The sequence below is a fragment of the Tauraco erythrolophus genome, chromosome 2 (genome assembly GCF_009769465.1).
Source record: "Tauraco erythrolophus isolate bTauEry1 chromosome 2, bTauEry1.pri, whole genome shotgun sequence".
In the NCBI taxonomy this organism is placed as follows: domain Eukaryota; kingdom Metazoa; phylum Chordata; class Aves; order Musophagiformes; family Musophagidae; genus Tauraco; species Tauraco erythrolophus.
This window is the reverse complement of record NC_141466.1, coordinates 3,153,976-3,167,685: the sequence shown is the minus strand read 5'-3', so window position 1 is coordinate 3,167,685 and position 13,710 is coordinate 3,153,976. Positions and strand designations below refer to the sequence as shown.

The 13,710-nt window shown below is 46.9% G+C and overlaps 1 protein-coding gene across 8 annotated transcripts in view; it reads right to left on the bottom strand.

Moving 5' to 3' along the window:
- Positions 1 to 13,710, bottom strand: part of HIVEP2 (HIVEP zinc finger 2) — a 163,214-nt gene that overhangs the window by 29,476 nt on the left and 120,028 nt on the right. Inside the window, exon 1 of one of the 8 annotated variants that reach the window (XM_086631209.1) lies at positions 4,077 to 4,103. The exons of the other annotated variants lie outside the window; for them this stretch is intronic. The gene's annotated coding sequence lies outside the window, so the exon portion shown is untranslated. Of the gene's footprint in view, positions 1 to 4,076; positions 4,104 to 13,710 lie in introns of those variants that run through there. 8 annotated transcript variants of the gene reach the window in all.

The window sequence follows — 13,710 nt, the reverse complement described above, 5'->3', positions numbered from 1 at the left end:
AATGCCAGTTTGCATTGTGTTTGTTTTTCCCAGTCAAGCCTCTATCTCACCTGCCTGCACTAGCTTGAGCCGACAACAGACTCCCATTTTCCAACTGATTCATGTTTCTGCTTCAGAAAACACCATAAATACACTTTTCAGCATTGCCTTTCATCAAACATGCACTGTTCAACAGCCAGAAACCCCCTATATCTCAAGTACTACATATTTCAAACTAAGGATGATAAAAATGCACGTTTTCTTTCCTGCCTTTGGCACAGTTCAGCTCCGCTGGGGTGTCTGAGAGGAGCCCACCTACACGGAGCAGGAGCCGTGGGGAGCTGTGCTGGGCACATCGTTTGACAGGAGCTGCAAAGTCCTGCCTGGTTGGGAGCCAAGCCAGGTTTCCCAGTAGGAATGTGGCCCAGGAGCCAGCTCCCCCAGCCACACTAACTGCACTATCTGCCCGCTTCAAACCGGGACATTTTACTTCTTTGAACATGAGAAGATTACTGGGAAACCAGGAGCTGTACTTATGTCAGATGCACCTACTAAATCAAGACTTTTAAAACTTTCTAGAAAGGAGCATTTTCCTTTCGCTCCTTTTCCTAAGGTGCCTTTGTGAGCTGCATGCAGGGGACGTGTATCTGGTTGACTGCAGAGCTCCAAGATTATTCCTTCCTTCCCTTTTTTTTTTTTCTCTTTTTTTTTTTTTCCCAGACCATTAAAACGGTTACACTCAACAGCTTTAAAATAAAATTTGGCAAAACACAACTTTTACTACTTCTCAATTTGTAGCTCATATTACAGCTCTTGCAAGTGAACAAATTGGAAGCTTATGTCTTCCAGGCTAAATCCTAAGTGCACCATACAGAATAAATATTGACTCTAGCGTAAGGACTAAGGGTCAGATCCAGCCCTGTTTTAAATCTTTTCTGTCCAGCTCTGCCAGCACGAAGCCGGCCCAAAACCACAGTAACTGGCCCCTGAAGAATTTCTGTTCTATAGGGCAAGTGTTAGCATAGACAAGCTGCAGTGGCTCCTATGAAATCCTTACACTCATGCACAGACCTCTGCCAAGACTCTTATTAGGCAAGTCTAGTTTATGTCTGGGATAAGCCCAGCAGCCAAGAGAGGCCACCTCTGAGCTCTTCCCCACCTGCAACTCAGAAGAAAATTGTCTTGGCCGTTTGGGAAGAAAGATAGCACACCTTGGGCTTGCTGTCCTACCACACGTTTTCCTCTGCCTCACTAATGATATTCCCCAAAAAGCTGTTTGGTGTTGACATCCCAGTGGAAAAAAAAAAAAAAAAGACTGGGAAGCCTAATAAAACATGGATTTACAGCTTCTTCTACCTAGGCAAAGTCATAGGTGGGCTAAGTCTGAAGAAGAGCTCTCGACCAGCATTCAGTGTGCATCTCTGAACTGAAGGATTTAACTGGCATGAAGATAGATAATCATAGAATCATAGAATCATAGAATCATAGAATGGTCAGGGCTGGAAGGGACCTTCAAAGGTCATCTAGTCCAACCCCCCTGCAAGGAACAGGGATATCTCCAACTAGATCAGGTTGCTCAGGGCCTCGTCCAAACTGGCCTTGAACGTCTCCAGGGATGGAGCATCCACCACCTCTCTGGGCAACCTGTTCCAGTGTTCTACAACTCTCATGGTAAAAAATTTTTCCTAATATCCAACCTGAATCTACCTCCCTCTATTTTAAAACCATTACCCCTTGTCCTATCACAACAGGCCCTCCTGAACAGCCTCTCCCCATCTTTCTTGTAGGCCCCCTTGAGGTACTGGAAGACCGCTATAAGGTCACCCCGGAGCCTCCTCTTCTCCAGGCTGAACAGCCCCAACTCTTTCAGCCTATCCGCATAGGAAAGGTGCTCCAGCCCTCTTATCATCTTCGTGGCCCTCCTCTGGACCCTCTCCAACTGGTCCATGTCCTTCTTATGTTGGGGGCTCCAGAACTGGACGCAGTACTCCAGGTGAGGTCTCACGAGGGCAGAGTAGAGGGGGAGAATCACCTCTCTCAAGATAAGCATTTGTTTGTCCTTCTTTGCAAGGTTCTATATTCATTCATGGCCTGAGGATGTTATGCAGCAACAAAACAAAAGGAATGCAGCCCTTGGGGTATATAGTTTTGGCATTTTACACAAATGAAAAAAGAGATGACCAACTGCAAGCTTTTTAATACTAACTGACACCACACTTGCGGTCTTCGAACTGTGCTAGGAGGATAAGGGAGAAGAAACACTTCTTAAATTTCCCAGTTTTGTAAAAAGGCTTCCTGGTCTTGACCAGAGAGATTCTCTTTGCATTTCCAACAGCCCCTGGTTAGGGGTCCCATCCGACTGCGGTTTTGCAGCTGGCCTTCTACCTGTCTGTTTGAACACCTCTAGGAATGACTGCAAATTCCTGTGTCAACCACTGGCACTTGACAAAGTCCGGAATTACTGGGGAATGCAAGGATGCCTGTGCTTCTGCTGCAGTTTGGCAGGAGTCGCAAGACATCCTCTTACACACGCAATTCCAAGGCGGCAGCCCTTTTCAAGCAGGTTAGGGGTATTTATTTTAATCTACCACTTTCTGTATTGTAATTGCTGTTGTTACCTTTTCACATCTGAAGACAATACGGGCAAATCCTGCCTGACTAATTTGGTGGCCTTCTATGATGAGGTTACAGCATTGATGGATAGGGGAAGAGCAACTGACATTGTCTACCTGGACTTATCCAAAGCATTTGACACTGTCCCACACCACATCCTTGTCTGTAAACTGGAAAGACGTGGTTTTGATGGATGGACCACTCGGTGGATAAGGAATTGGCTGGATGGTCGCTCTCAAAGAGTTGTGGTCAAGGGTTCAATGTCCACGTGGAGGCCAGTGACGAGTGGTGTTCCTCAGGGGTCGGTACTGGGACCAGTGCTATCTAACATCTTTGTTGGAGACATGGACAGTGAGATCGAGTGCACCCTCAGCAAGTTTGCAGATGACACCAAGTCATGTGGTGTTGTGGACACGCTGGAGGGAAGGGATGCCATCCAGAGAGACCTTGACAGGCTGGAGAGGTGGGCCTGTGAGAACCTCCTGAAGTTCAACAAGGCCAAGTGCAAGGTCCTGCACGTGGGTCGGGGCAAGCCCAAGCACAAGTACAGGCTGGGCGGAGAATGGATTGAGAGCAGCCCTGAGGAAAAGGACTTGGGAGTGCTGGTGGATGAGAAGCTCAACATGAGCTGGCACCGTGCACTGGCAGCCCAGAAAGCCAACTGTATCCTGGGCTGTACCAAAAGGAGAGTGGCCAGCAGGTCGAGGGAAGTGATTCTGCCCCTCTGCTCTGCTCTCCTGAGACCCCACCTGGAATACTGTGTTCAGCTCTGGAGTCCCCAGCACAAGAAGGACATGGAGCTGCTGGAGCGGGTCCAGAGGAGGCCACAGAGATGATCCGAGGGCTGGAGCACCTCTGCTCTGGAGACAGGCTGAGAGAGTTGGGACTGTTCAGCCTGGAGAAGAGAAGGCTCCGGGGTGATCTTATTGCAGCCTTCCAGTACCTAAAGGGGCTACAGGAAAGCTGGAGAGGGGCTTTTTACAAGGGTGTGTAGTGATAGGACAAGGGCCAATGGCTTTAAACTGAAAAAGGGCAGATTTAGGTTAGATATAAGAAAGAAATTCTTTTCATTGAGGGTGGTGAGGCACTGGCACAGGTTGGCCAGAGAAGTTGTAGATGCCCCATCCCTGGCAGTGTTCAAGGCCAGGCTGGATGAGGCTTTGGGCAACCTGGTGTAGTGGAGGGTGTCCCTGCCCATGGCAGGGGGGTTGGAACTAGATGATCTTTGAGGTCCCTTCCAACCCAACCATTCTATGATTCTATGATTCTACTCTGATTTGCTCATTTCATTCCACCCCAGATGTTCTGCCTGCCCTCTGGATATCAGTGCTCACATATTGCATGCATTGCCATTCTCCAAAACCAGCCAGAGAATCACAGTTTTGAAAGTATCCTGAAACTTTTAGAATAACACACACGTTTTTGAAATTTGGGCAGCTGAACTAATCATGACAATGTATTTTTTTGAATCATTCTAAGCTTACTTGAGGAGAAGCAACAGGGCAGGATCTGTTCTCCATGGCCACGTTGGGAAAACACTTGTGCTCACACGGATTCCCCAGGAAGCCAGGAACTGAGGGGACTGATGGAGAGGATCCAGTTACAGATCCGTCAAGGGTAGACTGCAAGCTCGCCGCGACCAAACGCCAGCTCCAGGCTTTTACTCCCAGATTTCTATGAACACACACTTGCGTCCCTGGTAGGTGCTGATTTCAAGGGATAGAATCCGCGCACGTAAAACGAGAAGTGGTACAAAACCTGGCATCCTGATCTGTGCAATTATTATTCCAGTGCTTGCTCTAAATCTGGCTCATATTTCAAGAACTATTCTAGAATCTCAGCTGTTGAGAGATGGTACATAACAGCACATTTTAGTGACTAGTAGTAGTATTGATTATTTCATTCACTTTAAGGCTTTACTAAACCCACCTTCATCTTGTTAATTCACATAATTCAAACTGTTATCCGAGACCTTTATCTGAGCATGTTGAAGCAAATAACTGGAACCCGTCTTCTTAAAAGAACGCTGAATCCAACTAAGAAAACAAATAAATAATCAAATCTGTTGTACTCTAACACTCATTAACCTTAACTGTAGGCACTCATACTTGTCTCAGACATCTCATACCAATGTCAACAGGTATATGCTGAGAAGAAGAAGACTCTCCTTCCCTCCTCTGAATGTGATCCTATGGAATCAGAGGTCAGGCACGTTCTATCCCTTCTGTGGTGACCTTACAGAAAAATCAGGTATGAAACAAGAGTCTCTCGTTTGACTTCGAGGAGCTTTGAACAGATACGAGGTTTGACTCAGAGCAACTAAAAGGAGATAAATTATTCCAAAAGCAAATAAAAGTAAGAGCCTAATTCTGCTCTACATTATCCGGATATGAATCCGAAGCAAATCCAAGGACATAATTCCAGATTTATTCTTCATAAAAACAGACAGAATCAAACATCACTTAGGTTTAGGCTCTTACATCCTACATTCTAAATATCTGAGGCTATTTGTTACAAAATGAAAATAAACTAATCCAATACCTCTAAGATGTCTACAGAGAAATTCATAACATATATTGCAATAAATGTTCAATTACACAGCAGTAAGAAAACAGGGACGATTTTCTTTAAGAGATGCTGGCTTGCATCATAAATGCTTAGAGCACAGCTGCAGCAAAACACTTAGTTTTTGCTGTGTTAAGGATCTCAAATATAATTTTAAATTGCCACTCTCTACAGAAAAACAGCACCCCCCAAAAAAAACTTAAATTCAAATTGAGTGTATTTTTAGAAGCCGTAGAAGAAGCCTACAGCAGAAATGCTTTAACACTGACCTTTTCACTATAATGACAAGGATTGCTCACTTAAAGCACATCACTACTTCCTGTTTCAGCATCATACACAATGTACACATTACTACCGGATGGAAAAAAATGTATAAAAAAAGCTTTCACGTTGCCAAAGTCCAACTGAACACAGACTTATTTCCACAGGATGACTATAAAAAAAATGAGAGAGGGGAAAAAAAAAAAAAAAGCTACGCAGGAGCCAAATTAATCTGAAACATTTCCTTTATAGGTAAAGGTTTGCAAACAAATCACAGTTGTTCTCCTTGAATTCAACAAAAACCTGCTATCAAAGGGATGCCAAAACAGCCAACCGGACAAACAATCTTGTCGGGCAATTAGCAGCTAATTGATCTCTCTGATCTCACTGCTTTTAACGGATCAGGTAAATATTTTGCTTCTGGTGGCCTAACCTTGCTGTGCACATAGGAGTCTGTCAGAGGTGGTTCAGGATGCCAGATAGTACAAAATCTACCTGTTCTGGCTGACTGTCTTCCGACATGGACATCCTGAATGTCTCTATACAAAAGCAAAGGATTGGGATTATTCAGATACGAAACTAAACAGGAGAATTATAAAAACTGCTAATTTTCTCACACTTCTATATATTTCATAGAATCACAGAATGGTTTGGGTTGGAAGGGACCTCAAAGATCATCCAGTTCCAACCCCCCTGCCATGGGCAGGGACACCCTCCACTACACCAGGTTGCCCAAAGCCTCATCCAACCTGGCCTTGAACACTTCCAGGGATGGGGCAGCCACAGCTTCTCTGGGCAACCTGTGCCAGTGCCTCACCACCCTCACAGTGAAAAATTTCTTCCTTATATCCAATCTAAATCTGCCCTCTTTCAGTTTAAAGCCATTGCCCCTTGTCCTGTCACTACATGCCCTTGTAAAAAGTCCCTCTCCAGCTTTCCTGTAGCCCCCTTTAAGTACTGGAAGGCTGAAATAAGATCACCCCGGAGCCTTCTCTTCTCCAGGCTGAACAGCCCCAACTCTCTCAGCCTGTCTTCACAGCAGAAGTGCTCCAGCCCTCGGATCATCTCTGTGGCCTCCTCTGGACTGGCTCCAGCAGCTCCATGTCCTTCTTGTGTTGGGGACTCCAGAGCTGAATGCAGTATTCCAGGTGGGGTCTCATGAGTGCAGAGCAGAGAGGCAGAATCACCTCCCTCGACCTGCTGGCCACGCTGCTTTGGATGCAGCCCAGGACATGGTTGGCTTTCTGGGCTGCCAGTGCACATTGCCGGCTCATGTTGAGCCAAAGCTTCATCCAAAGTGTTCAAGGCCAGATTGGATGAGGCTTTGGGCAACTGGTGTAGTGGAGGATTTCTCTGCCCATGGCAGGGGACTTGGAACTAGATGATCTTTAAGGTCCCTTCCAACCCTAACCATTCTATGATTCTATGATTCTCATTCACCAGCACTCCCAAGTCCTTTTCCTCAGGGCTGCTCTCAATCCATTCCCTGCCCAGCCTGTACTTGTGCTTGGGATTACTCCAACCCACGTGCAGGACTCTGCACTTGGCCTTATTGAACTTCAGGAGGTTCTCACAGGCCCACCTCTCCAGCCTGTCAAGGTCCCTCTGGATGGCATCCCTTCCCTCCAGCGTGTCCACAACACCACACAGTTGGTGTCATCACCAAACTTGCTGAGGGTGCACTCGATCCCACTGTCCATGCCGTCAACAAAGATGTTAAACAGCACTGGTCCCAGTATTGACCCCTGAGGAACACCACTCGTCACTGGCCTCCACTTGGACATTGAACCGTTGACCATGACTCTTTGAGTGTGACCATCCAGCCAATTCCTTATCCACCGAGTGATCCATCCACCAAAACGATGTCTTTCCAGTTTAGAGACAAGGATGTTGTGCAAGACAGTGCCAAATGCTTTGCACAAGTCCAGGTAGACGATGTCAGTTGCTTTTCCCTTATCCACCAATGCTGTAACCCCATTGTAGAAGACCACCGAATGTCAGGCATGATTTGCCCTTAGTGAAGTCATGTTGGCTGTCACCAATTACACCCTTCTTTTCCATGTGCCTTAGCATATTCGTCAGGAGGATCTGCTCCATGATCTTGCTGGGCACAGAGGTGAGACTGACTGGCCTGTAGTTCCCTGAGTCCTCCTGTTTTCCCTTTTTAAAGATGGGGGCTGTGCTTCCCCTTTTCCAGTCATTGGGAACTTCACCAGAATGCCACAACTTCTGAAATATGATGGATAGCAGCTTAGCAACTTCATCTGCCAGCTCCCTCAAGACCCATGGATGAATCTCATCAGGTCCCATGGACTCGTTCACCTTCAGGTTCTTTAGATGGTCTCGAACCTGGTCTTCTCCTACAGTGGGCAGTTCTTCATTCTCTCAATCCCTGACTTCTGTGACTCGGGCAGGGCGTCTAGAGCTCTTGCCAGTGAAGACTGAGCTAAAAAAGTCAATGAGTATCTCAACCTTCTCCATATCTCGGGTAGCCAGGTCCCCCGTTTCCTTCTGGAGAGGGCCCACATATTCCCTAGATCTCCTTTTATCACTGACATACCTACAGAAGCTTTTCTTGTTGTCCTTGATGTCCCTGGACAGATTTAACTCTATCAAGGCTTTCCTAACCTGATCCCTGCCTGATCAGACAATTTCTCTGTATTCCTCCCAGGCTGCCTGTCCTTGCTTCCACCCTCTGGAGGATTCGTTTTTGTGTTTGAGTTGGTCCAGGAGCTCCTTGTTCATCCATGCAGGCCTCCTGGTGTTTCTGCCTGACCATTTCACGGTCACTGCAGCCAAGACTATCCTTGAGCTTCACATTCTCCACCAGCCTCACCATTGTTGGTGAGAACAAGGTCCAGCATAGCACCTCTCCTTGTTAGTTGCTTTATCACTTGGAGAAGGAAGTTATCATCAACATATTCCAAGAACCTCCTGGATTGCTTACGCCCTGCTGTGTTGTCCCTCCAACAGATATCAGGGTGGCTGAAGTCCCCCATGAGGACAAGGGCTTATGAATGTGAGGCTACTCCTGTCTGTTTATAGAAGGCCTCATCTGCTTGGTCTTCCTGGTCGGGTGGCCTGTAGCAGACCCTACTGTAACATCATCTGTCCCTGCTCTCCCTTTAATTCCGACTCATAAGCTCTCAGTTGGCATCTCATCCATCTCCAGGTGGAGCTCCATGTACTCCAGCTGGTCACTGACATAGAGAGCGACACCTCCTCCTTGTCTCCCCTGCCTGTCCTTCCTAAAGAGCCTGTATCGTTCCATTCTGACACTCCAGTCATAGGAGCCATTCCTCCACATCTCCATGATGCCAATAAGATCATGGCCCTGCAGGCGTGCGCACGTCTCCATCTCCTCTTGTTTATTCCCTACACTATATGTGTTTGTGCAGAGGCATTTGAGTTGGGTCCCCAATGAATCTGACTTACTGGGAGTGGCTGGAATTCCTTTCTGCTGCTCTTCAGGCGCTCTCAGCTTGTCACGGGCAAGCCTGGTATTATCTCCCTCCCCCTTCAAGTCTAGTTTAAAGCCCTGCCAACGAGCCCCACTAGCTCTTGAGCAAAGACCCTCTTTCTCCTTTGAGAAAGGTGAATCCCACCTGGCTCCAGCAAGCCTCGTGCCTTGTAGGCCATCCCATTATCAAAAAACCCAAATTTGTGGTGGTGACATCAGCCACGGAGCCATGTATTAATATTAGTAGACTGGGGGCATCTGTTTCTTCCAATGTCGCTGCCTGCAACTGGGGAACAAGTTGACAAATGAGAAAGGATGAGTAAAATACCAATCATTTCCACGTGGACCTTAAAACGTGCTGGCAGAGCAATGGCAGATCCGACAGACAGCATTTCCAGTGACACTAAAATTTCAGAAGGCAACAAAAACATCACAGCCATTTTGTCCCTCGCCCCGATTTTCTTTTGAATCACGGTACACAGTGACTCACGAGAGTGAGAGCAGTTCCCGTGCGGCCAGTAGCCAGAAACAGACGCCCACCACCGAGCTACTCTTCAAACACGACTTCGATGACCCAAGTTGGGTTGATATGATGCCTAACCCCATTGGTCCTAACCTGCAGAAGAATGAGTTTCTCTCAAGGGTGAGTTAAGTAGCAAGTAAATAGCATTTACTAAAGACACATTAACGATGTATAATAGTATCCAAAACGGTGCTGAGATACAAAGGAGCTCGTAATTCTTGGGCTGCTCTCTTCATCAGCAGAAACTCCACTCTGTCTCACTTTCTTCTGAGCCACAGCAATTGAACGTAAGGATACCGTGCCAAACTGTAAAAGTGTGAAGTAGTTTCTGGTCACTCCTTGTAGGATTATTTTTTTTTCCACATCTGCAGCGTAGAAAAGGAATGGAGCTTTGGCCCTGCTGTTGGCTCTAAACGATTATCATGTAAAAGAACAGACACTGTGCAGCCCCCAAAAGGCTAAATGCCTAAAATCCATGAAAGGCAAAGGCTCAGACGCCAACCAGTGACGCTATGTGATGCCATTGGGATCGCAATGAAAGCTTTGCATTTGCAAGTACTGGTGAAAATCACTAGGATTAAAGAATTTTTTTCTGAATGCAATACAAAGCAGTGTGTTAATCAGGAATTTTGCACCTTATAAAGGGCAGATGAACTAAACTATGAATTCAGCAGGACTCGTGAAAGATGAAGTGTGTGCAAAGAGGAAGATTCCCATGTGGACGTGGTTTGTAGTCATTTCTAGATTTACAAAACATCATTTACAGTAAGAAGGGTAAGAACAGTGTCACTGGAGAATCATAGAATCATAGAATAGTTAGGGCTGGAAGGGACCTTCAAAGGCCATCTAGTCCAACCCCCCTGCAAGGAACAGGGATATCTCCAACTAGATCAAGTTGCTCAGGGCCTCATCCAACCGGGCCTTGAACGTCTCCAGGGATGGAGCATCCACCACCTCTCTGGGCAACCTGTTCCAGTGTTCTACAACTCTCATGGTAAAAAATTTTTTCCTAACATCCAACCTGAATCTACCTCCCTCTATTTTAAAACCATTACCCCTTGTCCTATCACAACTGGCCCTCCTGAACAGCCTCTCCCCATCTTTCTTGTAGGCCCCCTTGAGGTACTGGAAGACCGCTATAAGGTCACCCCGGAGCCTCCTCTTCTCCAGGCTGAACAGCCCCAACTCTTTCAGCCTGTCCTCATAGGAAAGGTGCTCCAGCCCTCTTATCATCTTCGTGGCCCTCCTCTGGACCCTCTCCAACTGGTCCATGTCCTTCTTATGTTGGGGACTCCAGAACTGGATGCAATACTCCAAGAGTTCAAACTGCCGAAGTTGTCAGATACAACAATTTTCCTCACTGAAATGATTTGCAAAGGCTGAAATGCCTCTTCATTTTCACACAAGAACTGCAACCTTGGGCAGCCGCTGGGGAGAACAGATCTGTGCTGGTAAGTCCCTGCTAAGATATCACACAGCTTTTCCCCAAGTTTTCCCAGGAAAATAAAAAAAAAATCAAATTATTGTGTAAATTTTGGATCATTTTTACGTACAAAGTGATTATTATTCTGTTGCCAAATGGAAATTTTCGGCAAACATCAGGTTTTTGCGCAGCATTTTCATCTCGGAGGGAAAACGTCGCTGAATTTTCTGGGAAGTGAGGCTTTTTTTGTTTAAAAGTTATGCAATCCTAATTATGCAACCACGGCAGAACAGCTATGCCTCCTTTCACACCGTGTCAGAAGAAGCCACTTGCACCTCACACGAAAATATCAGTGTCTTTCAAACGCTTTCCTGAACGAGCAAATAAATTGCCTCTGACGGACGCCCTCACCTCAGGAAGAATTACATGGGAGACATTTATAGCATCTGAGCTTGTGTTTGTTTGTCACTCACACCAATTATTATACAAGGTTATTTCAAAACCTGTCATTGTTTACGAAGCCCTGTGGTCACCACATGTCAAACCAAAAACAGACGCATGCTAAACATCAGCAGCATGTTCTTGCACTGGAAGTCGGTGTGTACAATATCCAATTGCATCAGAACACCTCAAAAAATTCCGTAAAATATGCCAATGCTTTCTGCTGCGTTTTGCAGGCATACATGCAACTTCACTCTTTGTTAGGTTTCTTTCTACAAAACACAAATCAATTGTGTTTATTAGCATGAGCATCACTCTCCTGAGCAAACACCTCCGAAAATATGAACGTCTACCAAAATGCCTGAATCCACACATAAAACCTCAGTTATTCCACAGGGTCGTGCTGATATTCGAGGGACAGGCCAAGCTGCCAGCTCGGTTCCAGATTCTCAACAAGCGCAACACAATAAACCCCAAAACATTTCTTGGGAAAGACACTGCTCAGGTTTCATGATGACTTTGTATCCGACAAGGTTAGCCCAGGGTGCAGCATCACAGGGCATTCCCAGTACAAACAGCACCTTCAAGTTTCGCGTACGTATCCCACAACCCGATGACTTTTGAAACTACTCCGAGGAAACCTGCAACGTGAAACCATTACCCTCTACTTAATAAGGGGCACAATAATGACCAATTCACTGCTACCCAGGAAAAGTCGAACTAAGGACAGGAAAAAATCTTAATTTCGGCCACCCAGCAAGAGCTCAGCAGGCTCTAAGGGGACATTTCATAGATTTCATAGATTTCATAGATTTCATAGATTTCTAGGTTGGAAAAGACCTTAGAGATCATCGAGTCCAACCATCCCTAATCCCCATTAAACCATATCCTCAAGTAGCTCATCCACCCTATTCTTAAACACATCCAGGGATGGGGACTCAACCACTTCCCTGGGCAGCTTATTCCAGTGGCTGACAACCCTTTCAGAGAAGAAATACTTCCTAACATCCAACCTGAATCTCCCCTGACTAAGCTTATGCCCATTTCCTCTTGTTCTATCTCCCATCACTAATGTAAAGAGCCCTTCCCCTAACTCCCCACCATCTTTTCTCAAGAATTTATAGGCCGTAATCAGGTCTCCCCTCAGCCTCCTCTTCTCCAGGCTAAACAGCCCCAACTCCCTCAGCCGCTCCTCATAAGTTTTATTTTCCAGCCCCTTGACCAGTTTAGTTGCCCTTCTTTGGACTCGCTCCAGGAGCTCAATATCTCTCTTAAAGCGAGGGGCCCAAAACTGGACACAATATTCCAGGTGCGGCCTCACCAGTGCCGAGTACAGGGGCAGGATCACTTCCCTGCTCCTGCTGGTCACACTATTCTTGATACATGCCAGTATCCCATTGGCCTTTTTGGCCACCTGGGCACACTGCTGGCTCATATCAAGCCGGTAGTCAACCAACACCCCCAGGTCCTTTTCCGCCAGGCAGCTCTCCAGCCACTCCTCCCCGAGCCTATAGCGATGCTTGGGGTTTTTATACCCCAAGTGAAGGACTCTGCACTTGGCCTTATTAAAGCTCATGCCATTGGCCTCAGCCCAACGATCCAGTCTGTTCAAATCCCTCTGAAGGGCCTCCCTACCCTCGAGCAGATCGACACAGCCTCCCAGCTTGGTGTCGTCCGCAAATTTACTGAGGGTACATTCAATCCCCTCATCCAGGTCATTGATAAAGATGTTAAACAGAACAGGACCCAGCACTGAGCCCTGGGGAACCCCACTGGTGACCGGCCTCCAGCCGGATTTAGCCCCATTTACCACCACTCTTTGGGCCCGGCCATCCAGCCAGTTTTTAACCCAAAGGAGGGTGTGCCTATCCAGGCCAGCAGTTACCAGTTTCTCCACCAGAACACTATGAGAAACTGTATCAAAGGCTTTACTGAGGTCTAGGAAAACTACGTCCACAGCCCTTCCCTCGTCAACCAGGCGGGTCACCCTGTCATAGAAGGTGATCAGGTTTGATTGGCAAGACCTGCCTTTCATAAACCCATGTTGACTGGGCCTGATCACCCGGTTAACCTGTATGTGCTCATTAATAGCACTCAAGATAACCTGTTCCATGACTTTGCCCGTCACCGAGGTCAGACTGACAGGCCTGTAGTTCCCCGGATCCTCCTTCCGCCCTTTTTTGTAAATGGGGGTAACATCCGCCAGCCTCCAGTCCAGCGGAACTTCCCCAGTGAGCCAGGACTGCCCAAAGATAATGGACAGGGGTTTGGCAATGACATCCGCCAGCTCTCTCAGGACTCTCGGGTGGATACCATCAGGCCCCATAGACTTGTGGGCATCCAGCCGAAGGAGCAGATCCTTGACCCGTTCCTCTTGGATCACAGGAGCTTCGATCTGCTCTCCCTCCCTGCACTCAGACACCGAAGGCCAGCTCACCTGGGAAC